Raw genomic sequence first — 21,937 nt, forward strand, 5'->3', positions numbered from 1 at the left:
AACATCATCTTGCTGAAGGGCATATGAAAGAAAACCTCAGCTCACAGCTGTTAAGGGTTTGACAGCAGACATTATTGGAAATAACTGCATAATGCTCACTGGCAGCCGTATATTGTTGTGGGCCTTTGCGTGAAATACTTTCCCTTTATTTATTCATTTAAAAGTGTTGATATATTTAAAGAAAAATCTCTAAGGTGTGTACTGTCTGGCAAACAAACAATACATCATTAAAACAAAAACGCAATCTAAAACCTGTAAAACAGCAATACAGTGGAACCTCGGTGGTCAAATGTAATCCATTCCGGAAAACCGTTCGACTTCTGAAACGTTCGACAACTGAGTTGCAATTGCCGGTTGGCAGTATCCATTGAAAAAATGGAGAAACACAGCGAGGAAGCCGTTCAACTTCCGAGGTGCGTTCGAAAACGGAAGCATTCACTTCTGAGTTGCTGGCGTTTGAAAGCCGAAATGTTCGACTTCCAAAGTGTTCGATAACTGAAGTTCCGCTGTATAGAAACACACAAAAGCATGTAAAACAGAAGTTCAAACAGGGCCCAGTCTTATGGGACAGGGGAAGCCTGGGCTAAAAGGCCAGTCTTCCCAATACGTCTGAAGCAATTGATGGTTGTTGCTTTGTACATATGTCAGAGGGAAGGACATTCCACAGGAGAGGGGCAATGGTTGTTGTTGTTTAGTCGTTTAGTCATGTCCGACTCTTCGTGACCCCATGGACCAGGGCACGCCAGGCACTCCTGTCTTCTACTGCCTCCTGCAGTTTGGTCAGACTCATGTTTGTAGCTTTGAGAACACTGTCCAACCATCTCGTCCTCTGTCGTCCCCTTCTCCTTGTGCCCTCCATCTTTCCCAGCATCAGGGTCTTTTCCAGGGAGTCTTCTCTTCTTATGAGGTGGCCAAAGTCTTGGAGCCTCAGCTTCAGGATCTGTCCTGCCAGTGAGCACTCAGGGCTGATTTCTTTAAGAATGGATACTTTTGATTTTCTTGCAGGCCATGGGACTCTCAAGAATCTCCTCCAGCACCATAATTCAAAAGCATCAATTCTTCGGCGATCAGCCTTCTTTATGGTCCAGCTCTCACTTCCATACATCACTACTGGGAAAACCATAGCTTTGACTATATGGACCTTTGTTGGAAAAGTGATGTCTCTGCAATGGGGCAATGGTAGAAAGTGCCAATTTTGGGGTCACTGCCCTGTGACATTGTTGCATGCCACCCCAAGTGGTGCAAGATTCCTGGGGTTCGAAGCATTTCCCCAAGGTTTCTGTTTCCTTTGGAATGAGGTACAGCAGAGACTGTGGTTCATTGACACATATATACAACCTGAGCCCGCAATGGAGGGGTTCACACCATTAACACCCCAATAAGCCTTCCTTCCCTCTGAGCCACAGCCTTGGATTTAAATAGAAATCAAACATTGCTCTGCCTCTCTGTCTTCCCAGACTTTTGCTTTGCTTCCAGCTCACATCGCTTCAACTCTCTGCTCTCAACTCATAACTACCCATGAGTTAAGGGAGGGAGCCCACAAATTTCCTATCTCACACACAGCCCCTTCTTTTGTTCTCTTATTGGCCCATTGCCTAGGCTATCACCTCACCAGGGAGCTAGTTTGGCAATTCCAGGAATTAGAAGGAGGCCCAGGCATGCAACTCGACCCCTCTTCCAAACTCATAACACTACTCTGTAGTGTGCAGTACTATGAGTAGAATTTCCTCAGATCTAACTGACCCTAAGGCAGGTGGTCCTTAAGGTAACCCGGCCCCAAGTTGTTCAAGGCTTCATACGTTAACAAGAAGACCTTGAACATGGCCTGGTAGCCGATTGTCAGCCAGTGCAGTTCCTTCAGTACAAGTGTAATAATATGTGTGTGTCCAAGCACTCTTCTCAACAACCTGGCTTCAGCCTTTTGCACCGGCTACAATGCCCAAATCAACCCCAAGGGGAGGCCCACACAGAGAGCATTAGAACAGGCCCCTCTAAATTTACATACTTCCTGACTGGGGATTAAACATCATGACTTGAAGAAATTTAGTCAAATGTGTACATCACCCAGGCCTAATTAACACCCCAAGAAGGTCTTGGTTGCGTGCCAAGGCACCTGAGCCACAAAGTTCCCAGGAGAGCAATAAAACACATTGACAAGGAGTATTTTGGTGGTACTGTGGATTAAACCACAGAGCCTAGGACTTGCCGATCAGAAGGTCGGCGGTTCGAATCCCAGTGACGGGGTGAGCTCCCGTTGCTCGGTCCCTGCTCCTGTCAACCTAGCAGTTCGAAAGCACGTCAAAGTGCAAGTAGATAAATAGGTACCACTCCTGCGGGAAGGTAAACGGCGTTTCCATGTGCTGCTCTAGTTCACCAGAAGTGGCTTAGTCATGCTGGCCACATGACCCGGAAGCTGTACGCCGGCTCCCTTGGCCAATAAAGCGAGATGAGCGCCGCAACCCCAGAGTCAGTCATGACTGGACCTAATGGTCAGGGGTCCCTTTACCTTTACCTTTAGGCCACAACTTTATTGGTTACAGATGTGAGCAGTTTGGCTTAGGTCAGGCACCCCCAAACTTCAGCCCCCCAGATGTTTTGGACTACAGTTCCCATCATCCCTGACCACTGGTCCTGTTAGCTAGGGATCATGGGAGTTATAGGCCAAAACATCTGGAGGGCCGCAGGTTGGGGATGCCTGGCTTAGGTATTGTGGTGAAGCCAGGCTATATCTTGACTCCTGCCCATCTGCAGGGAGTCCACAGAAGGGTAAACCACTGATAGGGGTGCCCTATGACTTACATCAGATAGTGGCACTCCATTTTTTTTAAAATGATATTTATTGGAGTTTTACAAAAACATGAATTTAAAAGATCATATAAAAAGAAAGAAATACAATAAAAGAAACATAGAAAAATACATAAAATAGGAAAAGGAAAATAAAAACAAATCCATTTTTGTAACCCTGACTCGTTATCTTATTTCCTTGGCCTCCTCACACCTCCCCTTTTTGTATTCCCATTTAAATAATCAAGTCAGCAAATCCTTACCCTCTTTCATTTATCTTAACTCTATATCTTAACATGTTGTAACTCTGTATTTTCATCCATTTATCAATTCATTTTTGCATATTCTTATTAACTTTGTTGCTAATGCCACTTATTTTCAGCCCAACATCATTTTAACATTCATTAATTTTACAATGTTTCTGAAGATAGTCTTTAAATTTCTTCTAGTCTTCTTCCACCACCTCTTCTCCCAGGTCCCGGATTCTGCCAGTCATTTCCGCCAGTTCCATATAATCCATCACCTTCATCTGCCACTCTTCCAGGGTGGGTAGCTCTTGTGTCTTCCAATACTTTGCAATAAGTATTCTTGCTGCTGTTGTTGCATACATAAAGAAAGTTCTATCCTTCTTTGGCACCAATTGGCCAACTATGCCCAGGAGAAAGGCCTCTGGTTTCTTCAGGAAGGTATATTTAAATACCTTTTTCATTTCATTATATATCATCTCCCAGAAAGCCTTAATCTTTGGGCACGTCCACCAAAGGTGAAAGAATGTACCTTCGTTTTCTTTACATTTCCAACATTTATTATCGGGCAAATGATATATTTTTGCCAGCTTGACTGGGGTCATGTACCACCTATAAATCAGATAGTGGCACTCCAAGGGGTCCCCGTAGGGGCTGTGACATGGCCCTAGCCCATGCCCAGTCTTCGGGCAGCATTCACATCCCAGATCCCTTTAACAGGATACCCTTACTGAGGAGGTGCAGCCAAATGCAACAACCTCCCCTCCAACCAAACAAAGACTTACCCAATGCTTAACCTCACAAAAGTTGTGATGATTGCTACTAGGTAGGCGAAAACCCAATGACCGGTGCCAATTTGCCAAGTGGAAAAAAATTCTACCCAGCCCCAACAACATGGCGATCGACAACGACCGTAGCAAGGTCATATCAGAGCAAAGCAGGAAAAGAGGGTGGGTGTGTAGGGTGATCCGACGAAGAGGCAAGACGAGGGTGCTGACCGGCCACGCTGCGATTGCCCATGGCCACACTCACGCTGGTAGCAGATTGGCTAGGGTTGTCCCCAGCACAGATTATGTGGCTGGCCGTGGTGTGGGGTGAAGGCAGCGTACCTCCACCCCTATGCCGGAAAACTGTTGAGGCTTGGCTGACTGGCTACAATGGCGCCCACTGAATAAAAGGTGAGTGGACTTCTCCCATAGCTACAGCCTTGGATTCTAACAGAAATTAAACATTTGTTACCTTAATGGCCCATGTTTGGGGGTCATTACCAAAAAGCTGATGCAGCTATTCCAACAACTGAGTCCTCCATTACATTTTAACCCTTGCTGGATCTAGGAATTGGAAGGCTCTCAGGCATACAGCCTATCTCTCCTCCAACTTACGACAATAAATTACAAAGACTTGAACAGCAGCAGGATGACATTTTGTGTAAGCAGAGTAGGACTCAATTTGTCACTATCCTGGAATTTCAGTGGCTTCATATGCTGCCTGTTTAATTATTTCCAATCAGATGGCACCCTTCCATTGCATCAAATGCAGCACAGCTTCATCCATTCAATTGTCTGGGCGCTCGTTTCAAATATTTGGATTAACAGAGGTTCAGCTAAATGGGGGGATACTTATTTACAGAGGGTTATATTTGCATGAGAGGCACAGAGTGAATCCAGAGTCCAAAGAGAACTGGATAAACAAGGTTTGGCTTAATGAGCTTTCGGCTGTGTTTGTATTGAAAGTTGGGAGTAATAATGCAGATCGGCTCTGTAATTTGGGTTACGAGATTGATGTAATAGGCCTTGTGGTACTAATATGATTTGCTATCTGATTCATGTAGCTTTATGGATGATGGCCCAGTTTACATGGAAAATTCATTGGCACATGCAGACTGGGTTGCCAGTGTTTGTTAATTTGTTTCTGTCGGTGGGTCACGGCTGTTTGGTAAAGATTGCTGCTTCCTCAGTAAACACAGAAGAAGTTGTGGTGTCCCCCCCCTGCCCATCTCCCCTGCCCAGAGAAAACAGATCCAGCTGGGTCAAAATCTCTCACAACAGAAGCATGACTTGATTTGAGAAGATACCGGGTCACACTTTCAGCCGGCATAATCAAAGACATCATCATCACTCGAAAGAAAGACGGAGAGAGGAACAAAGGCAAGGCAGACAGGGAGGCGTTCAGGAGAGAATTGCTATAAGGAATGCTTTTGCATTAAAAATAAAATCCCTCGCATTTTCTATTTTATTTTGCATGGTATTTGTTCAAGGATAAAAGGTACCATCTGTCTCTCGCCTACGCAGCGAGCCGTGTCACATTCCAGGCGCTATTAGGATAGCTGGTGGCTGGATTAGAAAAAGAGAAAAATCTGAACGTGGGAAGGTGAGCACAAGAGCAGAAAAATTAATGAGTCAGTTCTCTAGCAGTTGGCAAATGCTTGTTGCCAAGGTTCTAACGAGAAAGATCAAGAAAGGTATCTCTTGTCCCCCAACCCCCTTTGTCAAAAAGATATCTGTGTAGCCTGATTCTTGTCTTTGTAGAAGGCAGTACAGAAAAAAGAAAGAAAATCTACCAGAGCAATAACATGGAGGGTTGACTGGCAATGCATGCAGAGATGCTGTGATGGTAGGTCTCTGAAAGAATGCATGATGGGAAAATTATGGCCCTATGAAGACCAAGTGGATTGATGGATAGGCCCTACCAACAGGGCACCGCTGAGTTCTAAATATTTCCCATCTTGTATTATTTACAGTCAGTTCCAGTCCTTTACTCATTCTTCCATCAGTCTCACAGGAGAGACATCGGCCAATTTTTGAGTGATTTGATGTAATATTATTTTGCCAGTAAAAGGTAAAGGGACCCCTGACCATTAGGTAGGTCCAGTCGTGACCGACTCTGGGGTTGCGGCGCTCATCTAGCTTTATTGGCCGAGGGAGCTGGCGTACAGCTTCCGGGTCATGTGGCCAGCATGACTAAGCATGACTTCTGGCGAACCAGAGCAGCACATGGAAACACTGTTTACCTTCCCGCTGGAGTGGTACCTATTTATCTACTTGCACTCTGATGTGCTTACGAACTGCTAGGTTGGCAGGAGCAGGGACCAAGCAACGGGAGCTCACCCCGTCACAGGGATTTGAACAGCCAACCTTCTGATCAGCAAGTCCTAGGCTGTGTGGTTTAACCCACAGCGCCACCCGTGTCCCATTTTGCCAGTAGCTACACCAAATAAAACAGTATGTCGTGTCCTGCTTTGTACGCTACGGAAGGAGCAATAAGCTCCTAGCACCACCATCTGAAACTTGCTCTGGAGGAAGGAGCAGAACCAAAGCAGTGACTTCCGCTCAAGAAGGCACTCTGTAAAGATTGCCATGAGGCCCAGGAGTCCTGGTGGAGATCATTTGCCATGGAAACAAAAACAGTCTCTGTACTAACACCTTGGGGGAGCACCAATAGATGTTATATCACAGTGATGAAAGCGGGCATTGTTGTTGTTTAGTCGTTTAGTCGTGTCCGACTCTTCGTGACCCCATGGACCAGAGCACGCCAGGCACTCCTGTCTTCCACTGTCTCTCACAGTTTGGTCAAACTCATGCTGGTAGCTTCGAGAACACTGTCCAACCATCTCATCCTCTGTCGTCCCCTTCTCCTTGTGCCCTCCATTTTTCCCAGCATCAGGGTCTTTTCCAGGGAGTCTTCTCTTCTCATGAGGTGGCCAAAGTATTGGAGCCTCAGTTTCAGGATCTGTCCTTCCAGTGAGCACTCAGGGCTGATTTCCTTCAGAATGGATAGGTTTGATCTTCTTGCAGTCCATGGGACACTCAAGAGTCTCCTCCAGCACCAGAATTCAAAAGCATCAATTCTTCGGCGATCAGCCTTCTTGATGGTCCAGCTCTCACTTCCATACATCACTACTGCGAAAACCATAGCTTTAACTATACGAGCCTTTGTTGGCAAGGTGATGTCTCTGCAATTACAATGAGAATAAAGTCATTTCAAAAGCCTAAACTGGAGGTTGACCTTCCCTGAGGATGTGACTAGTTCTTCTAAGAGCTACTGTGTTCACCCCCCCACTTTGAGGCAACAAATCCCATTTTCTTAACTTCCCTGCAGATTTATCAAGAGGAGGCCATCTTAATCACATATTGAGGTTATCCAATCCGTGTTAGGATTGTGAAACAGCCTGATATCTATCTGTAGGCAGACTTCCATTCTGAGATCTGTTATCTGACTTTGATCTCAACATCTATTTCCAGCAAAATATCAAAACAAAAGAAACTGTTACAGATCTGGGGGTAACAGAGTTTGGGATGTGGGTGTGTGTAAGGGCATCCGTAACTGTGAGAGTTAGTGAATGTTAGAAATTAGCAGAGGGGTGGAATTTAGCTGATTTTTGGAGGGGTGAAGTGGAAAATACAGGCCAGGGCCACACCTGAGATAGAGGTTGTTAAGCATGACAAAAGGGGTAGGCAAACTAAGGCCCGGGGGCCGGTTCCAGCCCAATCGCCTTCTAAATCCAGCCCACAGACAGTCCGGGAATCAGTGTGTTTTTACATGAGTAGAATGTGTCCTTTTATTTAAAAGGCACCTGTTATGTACTGAGTTGAATAGGATCCAAACTGCAGTAGTCTGATTGGTCCTAGAACAATAGGATCCAAATTGCAGCAGTCTGATTGGTCCTAGAACAATAGGATTCAGAATGCAGCAGTATGATTGGTCCTAGAACAATGCAGCAGTATGATTGGTTGGCAGGAACCACCCAATCATGCTCCAGATATAAGTGAATCCACAACCTGATTGGCTTACAGTAGAATTCCAGAATTAGCCAATCATGTGTAGCCCATTTTGTAAATTATGTATATAAAGCAGATACTTTGAGGGGACTTTCATTCATTCCTCCTCACCACTATGAGCTGAATAAAGAGCATGAAATCACTTTGCGACTCTGAGTATATTTCAGCACCTCTGGGTTATTTGTGGGGCCTGCGTGATGTTTTTACATGAGTAGAATGTGTGCTTTTATTTAAAATGCATCTCTGGGTTATTTGTGGGGCATAGGAATTCATTCACCCCCCCCTCAAAATATAGTCCGGCCCCCCACAAGGTCTGAGGGACATTGGACCGACCCCCTGCTGAAAACGTTTGCTGACCCCTGGTGTTGACGGCTCATCACAGGGAAATCTTTGGGACTCTGACCAAGGTTATGCTGAGTGATGATGTAGGGTACAGGAAAATTGTCACCTTTTGAAACCAGTCTCGGAAGAGGGAGGGGGAGAAGGGGGCAAGGAGGCAGAAGGGGAGGAGTTTCCTGGCAATGGATTTTCTCGGAAGGAGAAGCAGGAAGCAGGAAGAATGCCATGTGGCGCTGGCTGGAGAAGACTTTAGACCCAAGCGTGCTGAAGTTATGAGAGTAGCCAGGAGGGACACCTTTGGCGCATAATGCTCTGTGCTACCCTTCATTGAAGGTGTAAATCTGTGTAAAACAAACCCTATTTCTTAAAGAAATGGCAGTCTCCGCTGCGTCTTGCAGAATAGATTATACAAATCCAGGAAAACATGCGCACTGACTTCTGTGGCCATAATCCAGACTGGGGCAGAATTCTGCTTTTCTTGCTTTTCTTCCTCTTTGCTATGCTACCCTATCAGTTCTGCTTGCTTGCTTTTAAATTTTATCTCCAGTATTTATATTTAGGCTGTCAGTATTACAGGGATGGAACAGGTCTTTCCAGTCTGCTAAATTCCCCCCACTTTACAGCAAATGAGCAGCTCTCTTCAAGAGCACCTCCCTACCCGCTTTGCTGGTGCTCCTAAAGCCATTTAATTTTGGAAAGCAAAAGAGAAGTGCGTTTAATTTTAAACAGCTGACCTTTTCTGTACAAGGTTGGCTGAATTCCTGCATCATTTGCAGGGGTTGTCACATTAATTGGGGGGGCTCTTTTTGGAATGATGGGTGTAGCCTCGCGCCGTCTTTCGTCAGGGTACATATTCTCTTACGTTTCTCCAGCTTTTTTGGATAAACAAGACTTGATACTTTCCCTTCACAATCTCTTTTTAGATCTTCATCCCTGCATATTACCATAATTGGTGGAAGTAATTAGAAGGGGAAAAGTTACTTAAAGACAACGACAGTTACTTAAAACAACATGTACTGCATCGTCTATGGAAGAGACTGCAACCAGAATGGAAGAATCTGCTTTGAGAGCAGCATAAAGAGTAAAAGGAAAACTCTACAAATCTACAAAATTTGCTAACCTTTTGACCATTCAAGGAGAAAAATTGAACTCAGCATCCAGGTTCAGGTTTAAGTTTGGAATTTTAGTTCAAGTGTGCCCCACCCCCTACATTTTAGAGAAACAAACATTATGGATTAACAGACCATATTATCCAAACAACAACTTGCACCAAAGGTTTTTGTAGAAGGGAGAATTTATATCCAGGTGTGAATGCTTAAATTCACAGACTGGGGGCCTTCACAGTAGTGGCGCTCACCCTGTGGAACGCCCTCCCATCAGATGTCAAGGAAATAAACAACTATCTGACTTTTAGAAGACATCTGAAAGCAGCCCTGTTTAGGGAAGTTTTTAATGTCTGATGTTTTATTGCTTTATTATTATTAATAATATTCTGTTGGGAGCCACCCAGAGTGGCTGGTGAAACCCAGCCAGATGGGCAGGGTATGAATAATAATAATAACAATAATAATAATAATAATAATAATTTTTCCCATTGCAAATAGGGGGCATGAGCCCTCTGTTTCCAGTTGTGTAGAGGTGGGGACAACAGAGTTTTAAAAAGCCCTCATCTGCACCTTAGCCCTGATCAAGCTTGCCACCCCCCCCCGGTGATTTAGCGATTTTTAAATCACCTGCGAAATGTCAAACTACATGACAGACCTAATGTTGTCAGGACTTCCAAAGACGTACATTTTTGGGATGTTATTGTTCCTGACCTATGCTATTACACATAGGTTCCGCTTTCCAAACACGATACATTTCCAAGAAATGGTCCGTTGAGCAAGCGTTTGCATAGCAAGCTGATGATTTCCGTTATTTCCTATGGGGACATTTCTAATCAGTGATCTCTCTCTTGCACCCCTGCTCTCTAATTTTTCTGATCTCTCTTCCCACTCCCTGTCTCCATGGTTTCTGCCCGAAAATGGCTGCCACTGTTCAGCAAAGCATGGACAGCTGTTTGGATATCCGAATCCCCAGTGCGTATGGCGAGATTTGGGCACAATTCCTTAAGTTTGGATAACTGAATTTCTCATAATTAGCGGGCGGATAGTGGGACCTACATATGCTGGAATTAGATTTTAACTTGGTTAACTTAGTTCAGCAGCATGGGTGTAGCCAGGAAACCAAAGCTGACAAGTGCCGGGCTGGTTTCTGATGAATAGCGCTTGTCTCAGGTTCTGATGAATCTGGAAGGTAGTAGAAAGGTGATGATGAGTTTCCTTGCACCCCTCAGTTGAAAGCACAAGAAATCATGTTTGGACAAAGTGTCAATTTTCACTTCTTTTTGCCATAGCTTTTCCGTGCTCTATGTGAGCTATGTCAGCTTGGGCTCTGCCTACACCGAGGATTCAACAAACTTCCCCCATCTCTAGCAGCTCATAAACCGCTACAACTGATAAAAACATTCTTGGGGTGGAAAGCTCATTTATTTCTATACAAGGTACAGGCAGGGGTGTGGCATGGAGGAGTCCAGGGGGGCTGTAGCCCCAGGCGCATGATTTTGAGGGCGCTTGAAGCAGGCACCCGCATGCAAGGATCCCACCCTGCCTGCCACTGGGGGTCTCTGGACCCCAGAGCCTGGCCTGGTATTGTTGCTGCCCTCCTGGCCCCCTCCCTCAATGGCTGCCCAGCCAGTGTTGGGGGTGTGTGTGTCCACCAAGGGCCCTGCCAGTTGGCCATGCTGCCCCCTGTGTGGGTAGGTGGGCATGCGGTGCAATGTGGCTTTGTGAATCCTCAGTGCCCTGCACCCACATGACAGCGTTGGTTGTGAGGGCTGGGTTGGTGCAGTGGGTTTTGTTCGCCCTCCACACCACACCCCTGATCCCACCCTGGTGTACAGACTATGGTTACCAGATTTCTTTCAATGAATCTGGGGACCCCCTTTTTTTTTTTGAAACTGAGTAGGAACAGGATAGGATGCGGGTGGTGCTGTGGGTTAAACCACAGAGCCTAGGACTTGCCGATCAGAAGGTCGGCGGTTCGAATCCCTGCGACGGGGTGAGCTCCCGTTGCTCAGTCCCTGCTCCTGCCAACCTAGCAGTTCGAAAGCACGTCAAGTGCAAGTAGGTAAATAAGTACCGCTCCAGCGGGAAGGTAAACGCCGTTTCCGTGTACTGCTCTGGTTCGCCAAAAGCAGCTTAGTCATGCTGGCCACATGACCCGGAAGCTGTACGCCGTCTCCCTCGGCCAGTAAAGTGAGATGAGCGCTGCAGCCCCAGTGTCAGCCACGACTGGACCTAATGGTCAGGGGTCCCTTTACCTTTACTTAGCAACAGGATGGTGGGGCAAAAGACCCTGGGCCCAAGCACACATGCATATTGTAGAAAGCTGCACCCTGTGAAACATAAATGCACAGAGATTTTAAAAAACTGGGCAACTGCGTGCCGCCCACCCATGACTCCCGAGCCTCCTCCGATCTCCTGCCCGCTTCCCCCTTTGTTTTGACTGAAGGGCTTTGCATCTTGCCTGACAGAGAAACCGCTCTCCTTGCACCCTTCCTGGGCAACAGCCGCCCTCCCGCAACTCCTGAGCCTCCCCCGATCTGTCAAAACAAAGGGGGAAGGGGGCAGGAGATCTGTACTGCCGGAAGTCCCCGGTTCCCCTTCGGCAGTGGCAGTGGCAGCGAGCAGCTCCTGAAGCCATCCAGAGCCAACTGCGCTACTAGGCTGGCTCTGGGCTGCTGAGGCTGCCGCTGCCACATTTCCCGGGGACAGATTTGCAAATCTGGGGACATTCCGGGGACAGAATTTGTCCAGGGACAGATTTGCAAATCCGGGGACTCTCATCTGGTAACCCTAGCACAGACGTGTGCTGGGTGCTGGCAAAGGACGCAACACTGATGGGGCCAGATCAGGGATTCTCCTGACCAACTGTATCACCAGGCCCCGTACCCAGTGTGCACCAACACAGGAAAGATCAAAACTTAGGAAAGTACCTACACCTGTGTGTGTGTACTAGGGAGCAGGTGGTGCTGTGGTCTAAACCACTGAGCCTCTTTGGCTTGCCAGTCAGAAGGTTGGCAGTTTGAATCCCCGTGATGGAGTGAGCTCCCATTGCTTTGTCCCAGCTCCTGCCAACCTAGCAGTTTGAAAGCACGCCAGTACAAGTAGATAAATAGGTACCGCTGCAGCGGGAAGGCAAACGGCGTTTCCATGCGCTCTGGCACTCATCATGGTGTTTTGTTGCACCAGAAGCAGTTTAGTCATGCTGGCCACATGACCTGGAAAGCTGTCTGTGAACAAATGCCGGCTCCCTCAGCCTGAAAACGGAGATGAGCGCCGCACCCCATAGTCACCTTTGACTGGACTGAACCATCCAGGGGCCCTTTGCCTTTACCTTTTTACCTTTTACCTTGTGTGTGTGAGAGAGACAGACAGACAGACAGAGAGAGAAAGAGACAGAGAGAAAGAGAGAGAGAGAGAATAAAAAGGAGTTGTGCTTTATAGTGGAAGCCTGGCTTGCATATACAGATGAGATATAGCCTTATCAGCCTATTAACCCCCCATGCCCAAATCATGCCTCCTCGCCCCTTTAAGAGATGATCCAGACTGTTTGCCATGCTATACACAACTCATCTGCAGTTTGAAAGCTGGGAGGAAGGAAAATAAAAGCCAATGGAAACATGTTTACCCCTTGAGCAACTCCCCCCGCCTTCCTAAGACAAAGAAACAGCTTTTCTTACAGCACTAATCTTCTTTGGATTCCCTTTCCCCATCATTAATTAATTCTTTACACCTGCTTGCCACTGGTTAGATACTGATCATTTTGCTAATTAACTTTTGGAAGCTGCAATGCCCGTTGCTGTTCAGCCTGGATGCCTGGGCCTGGGCGTCCTTTTTCTGCAGAAGGAGAGACTCAGCGGTAAACCAGGAAGTCTTGGGTTCAAATGTTGCCTTTGCCATTAACCCAGTAAATGGTCTTAGCCAAATTGCTGTCTCTCAGAGATTGTATCCAACATTACTCAGAACAGGCCCTCTGAAATTAATAGACATGCCAAACTTTTTTTTTGTATACAATTTCATTTATTTTCAAAAACAAAATTAATATAAATTTGTAAAATTTATATGCCAAGATAGAAGACTGCTTTCACTAATACATGCATTTGCACCTATACTTTCCAAGAGGATCTGCATTTTTGCACCCATTGCCAGTGTGGTGTAGTGGTTAAGAGCGGTAGACTCGTAATCTGGTGAACTGGGTTCGATTCCCCGCTCCTCCACATGCAGCTGCTGGGTGACCTTGGGCCAGTCACACTTCTCTGAAGTCTCTCAGCCTCACTTACCTCACAGAGTGTTTGTTGTGGGGGAGGAAGGGAAAGGAGATTGTTAGCCGCTTTGAGACTCCTTCGGGTAGTGATAAAGCAGGATATCAAATCCAAACTCTTCTTCGTGTTGCAAAATTCAGAAAAGTGCAGATTTCAAAGAATGGCTATGTCTTGGTTCACATGTTGCTTCAGAAAGTGTGAATTAGGCAATTTCACCCTTAAACGCAGAGTGACTTGAATTCTCCCCCATTCCTAAGTGGAACTCCCAGGTTCTCTGAGTTTCATATGGAGGGTAGGTGGAAATATTTTGCTTCATCCCTGCATTCATATATGTTGGGAGAGAAGGACTCTCCACACAGCCTTCCATTTTCTCTGTGTTTTGCAAGCAGGTCTCCAGAGGGTTGGGATCTCCAACTTTGCCTTGCCTTGACCACTTGGGAAGGCCAGAGGCAGCACAAATTTCTGGCCCTTGATCTCCTGAGGGGATCTCCACACCCTCCAACACTTCTCCGATGAAAATAGGGATGTCCTATTCAAGAATAACAAGATTTATACCCCGCCCATCTGACTGGGTTGCCTCAGCCACTCTGGGCAGCTTCAAACATATACAGAAACACAATAAAATATTTAAAAATTCCCCTATACAGGACTGCCGTCAGATGGCTCAGAGATCAGATAACTCCATGTTGTTGTTTAGTCATTTAGTCATGTCCAACTCTTCGTGACCCCATGGACCAGAGCACGCCAGGCACTCCTGTCTTCCACTGCCTCCCGCAGTTTAGTCAAATTCATGCTGGTAGTCTTGAGAACACTATCCAACCATCTCGTCCTCTGTCTTCCCCTTCTCCTTGTGCCCTCCATCTTTCCCAATATCAGGGTCTTTTCCAGGGAGTCTTTACTTCTCATGAGGTGGCCAAAGTCTTGGAGCCTCAGCTTCAGGATCTGTCCTTCCAGTGAGCACTCAGGGCTGATTTCCTTAAGAATGGATAGGTTGGATCTTCTTGCAGTCCATGGGACTCTCAAGAGTCTCCTCCAGCACCATAATTCAAAAGCATCCATTCTTTGGCGATCAGCCTTCTTTATGATCCAGCTCTCACTTCCATACATCTCTACTGGGAAAACCATAGCTTTAACTATACGGACCTTTGTTGGCAAGGTGATGTCGCTGCTTTTTAAGATGCTGTCTAGGTTTGTCATTGCTTTTCTCCCAAGACAACTCCATACCCTCCGACAATTATCTGATAAAAATGGGGATGTCCTAAGGAAACCAGGACATTTCAGGATCAAGTCAGAAAACAGGACGGCTTCTGTAAATCCAGGACTGTCCCTGGAAAATAGTGGCAATTGGAGGGTCTGGATCTCTGCAAAGTGATAATGGCAGTGCCATAGGAATGACAGGTCCTTTGCTGGCGGCTGGGCCCTGGCAAATGACCAACTGCACAAACCTCTGGCCCCAGCTATACACAAGATTATTCTGTTGCTGTGAGCATACAGCTGTCTGCTCTGCTCTGCCAGAAACGTTAGCAATCCTCTGCTTCTGCGTGGGGAACCCTTTTGCATAATAGCACACCATATAAACATAAAGAGGTTTTAATAGGCCATCTCTCTGTGCTCATTTTCATACCCTGGAGTTAGAAATCTATTTCGCAGGCTGCTGTGAAGGGTTCCTGACTTACAGCTCAGATGCTGTTGTTAGCACAATGGAAGCCGTGCGACTATAATAACCTTCGACTTCCAGTAAAGAGGAGCCGCTAGAACAAGATTTAACCATCACCAGATTGACTTGCGGTTTTGCCACATCCAAACTCCAGGGGGCAATAGAGACACAGTATCCTGTGCAATGATTAACCCCCTGTGCATGTGTGTGTTTCTGCTGCTAAGGAAAGCTCACACTCCTGTTCTGAGGTTTCGGGGGTGGGAGAGAGTTGCGAGGAATGTTTATTAGCAAAATAACCCAGTGGAAAGCAGAAGAACTGATGCAACTAATGGAGCAAATAACTTGTTATTGCAGGATCCTCATATTGGGGACTTTGTGTCTTGCTAAGCATCCACCAAGCCACAGATGGGGAGGCTGTTAATCATTTCAAAGAAGCTACACACAGAGAGAAATACGATCCATTGCACAGAGCTTCTGCACTCATGAGTAAACCTGCACAGAATATTCTCTAGCTCTCGCCATTCACTTTTAAATCACCGTATTTTTTGCTCTATAAGACGCACCAGACCACAAGACGCACCCAGTTTTTGAAGGAGGAAAACAAGAAAAAAAATATTCTGAATCTCAGAAGCCAGAACAGCAAGAGGGATCGCTGCGCAGTGAAAGCAGCAATTCCGCTTGCTGTTCTGGCTTCTGGGATAGCTGCGCAGGCTGCATTCGCTCCATAAGACGCACATACATTTCCCCTTACTTTTTAGGAAGGAAAAAGTGAGTCTTATAGAGCAAAAAATACGGTAACACACTTGCTGGACCAGAATGAATTTTGCAAAGAGACACGTCACCTTGCAAGAGTATTCATATTGTTATTGTAGCTGCATGGTGCCCATTCCTTGCCACGGCAGCTCCCCCTTTCTCTTCTTTCTCCATCTTTTCTCTCTCTCATTGCCCTGTGCCTCGCATCAGCCCGCACTGCCTTTTAATCCGATTGGCTAGGCCAACCCATGTGATTTGCTGTGGCGTCACCATGCCAGAAGCAGCGGCCTGGATGACATAGACAAAACTCATTTTTGCAGCGAGTTCTCTGGACTCTAGTTGACAGGCTACGAATTTGGCTTGAACCGGGGCTTGTTCAAACCCAGCATTTATAAACTGAAACAAAAGTTTGTGGATGTGGACTTATTTCAGCCATGCTCCAAATTCACACTGCCTGAAAGTGATGTGCTTTTTTTAAAAAAAGAAAAGAAGGGGGGGGGGAGAGAAAGTGATGTGCTTTTAATCAGGATCATGTATTTATTTGGAATGACTCATTCCATGACTCACTGCTGTGCGTCTTGGATTCCTCAGTATAAAATTCGGTAACAGGATTAGTTTGGACTATATGGGCTTAGCGTTAAGATGTTAAACAAAGACTCAGATCTGTGTTTGGGGTAGCTTCTGGGTAGAGCATTCAGTCTCCCAATTGGCATGTTTTTGCTTTCACTTGCAGTTCTACTCTGTCCCTAACTTTCATGTTAACTGTTTTGTTTCTATAAGGACCTATACAGTGGTACCTCAGGTTAAGTACTTAATTCGTTCCGGAGGTCCGTTCTTTACCTGAAACTGTTCTTAACCTGAAGCACCACTTTAGCTAATGGGGCCTCCTGCTCCCGCCGCACTGCCGGAGCCCGATTTCTGTTCTTATCCTGAAGCAAAGTTCTTAACCTGAAGCACTATTTCTGGGTTAGCGGAGTGTGTAACCTGAAGCGTATGTAACCTGAAGCGTATGTAACCCGAGGTACCACTGTACTTCTTACACTCCCTGCCCTTGATAACTAGTGTCACACAATTCCCGAAATAAGCTCTGTGGGGGGAAAGTCTACAGCTCATATCTCACCTCAAGCATTGACTGTTTGGGTAGCCTAGAGATAAGCTGCTGCCTTTCGGCATCAGCCCCCAACTTGTAACACAGGAGCAATTGTACTGGCCTATCTCGCAGGGTTGTTGTAAGGAACACTAAGGTCATATATGTGATGCACCTTTAGAAGTGCTGCATAAGGTTCAGGGAGAGACAGCAGTGGCGTATGAGGGGGGAGTGGTGCCAGTCAGGGGAGAAGATGGGGCAGCGTAAGACCCAGGAAGCTCCCTTTCAACAAATCAGAAGGAATGCTCCATCAACAGGTCATCTGGAAGTGCCTTTGGATCTTGTTAAATCTGTTCAGGAATGCAAGTCTTTCTGTCATTAAGCAGAACTGCACTGGACTTTCCTGCACTAGCTTAACATTGTTTTTCTACACATAGAATTATAGAGTTGGAAGGGGCTGTTCCATTGAGAGTCCGTCAAGTCTGCGAACAGCGGGAATGTTGTGGCGTCCAGTCTGCTTCCACTGTGCCAACCTGCTTCTCCCGGCGACAGCAGAGTATCTTGCGGTGCCTGTGTGGAAGGAATTTCAGCCATGCAGTAAAACTCTCCTACAACGGCTTCTTCTATTCTATGAAGCTTTTATTGTACAGCAGCAAAACAACAATCAGGAGATAGCGAGGGCATGATGCTTCTCCTGTCGCAGCCAAAACAGAAAGTAAAAGTTAACATAAAAAAAATGCAAACACGCCCCCAGTGACAGGGCGTCATTTCCCTTGAGCTGTTAACCCTGTAAGCTCTGGGTATCCTCACAGGGGCCACAAGTGTCATCTAGTCCAACCCCCTGCAATGCAGAGATCTTTTGCCCAACGTGGAACTCGAACCCATAACCCTGAGATTAAGAACCTCTTGCTCTACCAACTGAGCTATTCCCAGGTCCACATGTACCATATTTTTTGCTCTGTAAGACTCACTTTTCCCTTCCTAAAAAGTAAGGGGAAATGTGTGTGCCTCCTATGGAGCAAATGCAGGCTGCGCAGCTATCCCAGAAGCCAGAACAGCAAGAGGGATTGCTGCTTTCACTGCACAGCGATCCCTCTTGCTGTTCTGGCTTCTGGGATTCAGAATATTTTTTTTCTTGTTTTCCTTCTCCAAAAAATAGGTGCGTCTTGTGGTCTGGTGCGTCTTATAGAGCGAAAAATACGGGTAATTTCCTGTCCTCTCAACAGGGTAGGCAAACTTTCCCAGCCCCAATGAATTCTAGATACAGCAAACACTGGCTGATCACTTGATGGCGGGGTGTGTGGAATTCAAGACAATCTGTTCCAGAGCAGATATAATGTTGTTGAAGCTCCTAAGCACAGCCTTGGCTGCAGCTCTTCGAGCGCAAGCAGAGGTGTGCGGTGCAGCCACATCAGCAACTTGTGAGAGGCAGATGGGGAAGAGTGGGTGCCTCTTCCAAACACACCCCCAGATATACAGAGTGATGCTATTGCTACAGCTTCAGACTGACATATGTTTGTGCTCATGTCAGGAGACTAAAATGTGTGTGCTATGTTATTTGCGTTGTTATATATCAATAACCCACCTTACTTGGTGCATCTCCCAATGAGAAAAGGACACTCTTTCATAATGTATCTTTTGCTCCCTGATTTTTCCAGTCACTCGCTGCCTGGTTTTTAATAATCAGAGCAGCTTTCCTCAACCTCGTGCTCTCCTGAAGCTGCTGGACTCCATCAGACACAGGGAAGGATAGGACTTGAAGACATAGCTGTCAACCGTCCCTTATTTGGTGGGAAAGTCCCTTATCCCAGCACTGCATCCCACTGCTGTCCCTTATTGATGATGCCCCTTAAATTTCCCGGGTTTCAAAGGAAGCAGCTCCTCTCCCTCCCTCCCTGCCGGCCAGGGAGGAGGGAGGCTCCAACTGTGTTGCTTGGCTGCGTTGCTCACCCAATAAGGAGTCTAAGAACGACTGGGGGGTGGAGCCTGCATGCCTTGTGCCGATCAAATTGGCCGTGTTGCCTGGGGACTTGACTTTGCTCAGCGCTTCCCAGCGGAGAGGTGACGGTGGTTTTCCTTGCTGCATCCCCTTTGCCGGGTTGCTGCGCTGTGGGAACCACCGCTTGAGGCTTCGTTTGGCTGCTGGCTGGGCTTTCTGCCTTTGGCTCGGAGGGGCTCAGAAGTTGAACATACCTGTGCTCGGAAAATCCCTTATTTTGGCTGCTGATCCCTTATTTTCGAGGCTGCTGGTCCCTTATTTTCAAATCTGTAAGTTGACAGCTATGCTTGAAGACAAACAAGATCTGAAGGGTACAAGGTGGAGGAAGGCTGTCTCAAGAGTGAGGACATTGCAGGGGAGAGAACCACATGGCCTCGTGTGCTCCTGTCCTCCATTCTCCTTCTCCAGTCTCCTGCTCCTCTCCGCTGCTTTCAGTTGCAAGGCTCAGCATGGCTAGCATCTATATCAGGGCCCATGTTAATGCTAGTCATAGTTGGCTCAATGCAAACCTGCTTCTAACCATGATTGGAAACCAATGCAAGCTGGTCCATTAAGGTGAGAAGGGAGCTGCCCCACCAACCGCAGTCTGAACTCAGCTCCAACCTGTCTGCCTTCCTACCTGCATCCGGTTTGGGCAATAGCACTGCTTGTCAGCTTCCTCCTCCATAGTCTTTTTGAAAATACAGTAATAATAATTTTCATTCCATTTCCAATTTTACAATTCCAAAGAAACATTTTACAAACTTTAAAACATCCAGTGTTTTCAGCTTTATACGGTTATTTCCCGAATATTCAACAAATGTTTTCCAGTCTTCTTTAAATGTATGTTCTTCTTGCTCTCTTCTTCTGTATGTTAAATCTGCAAGCTGTGCATATTCCGCCAACTTATGTTGTCAATCCACTTTAGTTGGGACCTCACTCACTTTCCATTTTGGGGCTAACAAAACACGTGCCATAGTTGTTGCATACAAAAATAAACTTTTTGGACACCCAGGAATTTCAGTCCGGATTATCCCCAACAAAAAGGACTCTGGTGGTGGTGGGGGAAATAATTTTGAACATTTTTTTCTCAATTCATGATAAATCATTTCCCAATACACTTTTACCTTGGCTTCCTCCTCCATAGTCTTAATGGTGCCCCAATAGGGCTGAAACGAGAATCAGCTGGCTCTGCATGTCATTGACTTTGACTACTGTTGATCATTTTCCCATTACCCTTGCCATTCTCAATGGCCACCAGGGCCCCCCCTGCCGCTAATTGTGGTTGGGCTCTGGCTATAGGTAGACATGACACCATGCCCTCCAACATTCCTCATATGAAAATAGGGACGTTGCTTACTACCCCACAACTGACCCTCCTTGACCCCCCCCCAATTTTTTGCCATCCCCGTGCAGAACATTTCCTGTCAGAAGAAAGGTGAGTAGCGCCACGGACACACCAACAAGACACAGCACACACAAACCCCACCATCCTGAGAAAACCCCTTAATCCCTATTTTATTTTATTTTATTCTTTGGTAAATTTACAAAAAGAAAAGCACACACCAATAAATAAATTTTAGACAGGGACAAGATTAGACGCAGTGCACAAAGCATTTTTTAAATATAAAAAATAAGACTCCTTGTGCTCTATTCTGTCCCCCCTTCTTCCTGCCCAGGGCAGCCCTGCCCTCTGCCTGCCCCTCAGAGACAGTTCATCATGCAGGGCTGGGCCTGTTAGAATTCCTGCTCCGTGATTGCAGTCATGGGATTGTTGTCTATCACATGACGGTATATGTTTTGACTCCACAGTGTGGGAAGTGATGGAGACGGGATGTTTGTATAACTGTGTTCGTGAAGTGGAACTATTGTCCTTTGTTCGCTCTCTTTGCTGTCTGATGACAGGGAGCCATGTTGCAGTGCTCCGTGTGTGTTTATATGTGAATAAAGTAGATTAGCCAAAATGCTGAGTTGCTGAGTTACACAAGCTGCAGAGACTCTGCGGATCCCTAAGTGTGCCGATGTCTGTTGGCATCAGTCGCTGTGATGTTCAGGCTGAAGAAAGCTTTTGAAGCTCCCAAACGATCGACCAGGAGGGGGAGAACATGCCAGTCGGGCATGTGTCTCTGCCAGGGTCCTACTCGAAAGTAGGATGAGCTCCTGACAGGGCCTCCATGGTGGCAGCCTCTCCTCCTTGCCCACTCTCCAGCAGCTGCTACGAGCTGCCCAATGGAGGAGTCTGGCAGCAACGGCCACAGAAATGCCACAGAGACGCAACAGGATGCCCCCTCACCACCACTGCTGCTCGGGACAAGCGCTGGCTCCCCCTCTTCCCCAAGCTTGGCAGCGGCAGCACTGACGGAGGGAAACAGTGACATTCTGGGATCAAGTCAGAAGCCGGGATGGCTTTTGTTATTCTGAAACTGTCCCTGGAAAATCGGGACACTTGGAGGGTATGCGGCAGCAGTACAGATGTAAATCTAACCTTGGCTTATCTCCAAAACAGAAAGAGAAGGGAGGATGAATGTGTGATCAGAGAGGAAGAAGGACGACCTATGAACTCATGTTTTTTTTTGTAAATATATTGATTCACTAGGTCTGTATAATTCCAAAGGCCTAGGTTATATGTGTAGCTAAACCTTGGGGATTTATCTGCATTTCTTCAGATGGGCAAAATGCAGAGATGATATGTGACTTGTAGCAGATTTGAAAGCTGCTGCCCTGATGCCAGAGAGAGGTTGCAGACAGATGCAATGGCCCTGTCTGCTTCCTCACTTGTCAATGTCTTTTTGGAAGGATCCGTACTGCTCTTTGCCATTTTCCCTTACCCAGGGAGTTCCTGGGGACTGGCTCTGATCTCGGCTTTCAGGACAGAAAAAGCAACGTGCTTGAAAAAGCAAACTGTGGATGTCTGGCTGGAAATGTTTTAAACTGCACAGCAAAAGTCTTTG

At 46.5% G+C, this 21,937-nt stretch overlaps 1 protein-coding gene across 2 annotated transcripts in view; it reads right to left on the bottom strand.

Annotated features, from left to right (window-relative positions):
• NANS (N-acetylneuraminate synthase) overlaps positions 1–18,790 on the bottom strand; it is a 173,061-nt gene extending 154,271 nt beyond the window's left edge. The window contains exon 1 of one of the 2 annotated variants that reach the window (XM_083593811.1): positions 18,773–18,790. The gene's annotated coding sequence lies outside the window, so the exon portion shown is untranslated. The remainder of the gene's footprint in view (positions 1–18,772) is intronic. The other variant, XM_083593812.1, reaches the window with a different exon arrangement.
• Positions 18,791–21,937: the final 3,147 nt, after the last annotated feature.

Source organism: Podarcis filfolensis (assembly GCF_964270895.1).
Source record: "Podarcis filfolensis genome assembly, chromosome: 17".
Taxonomy (NCBI): Eukaryota; Metazoa; Chordata; class Lepidosauria; order Squamata; family Lacertidae; genus Podarcis; species Podarcis filfolensis.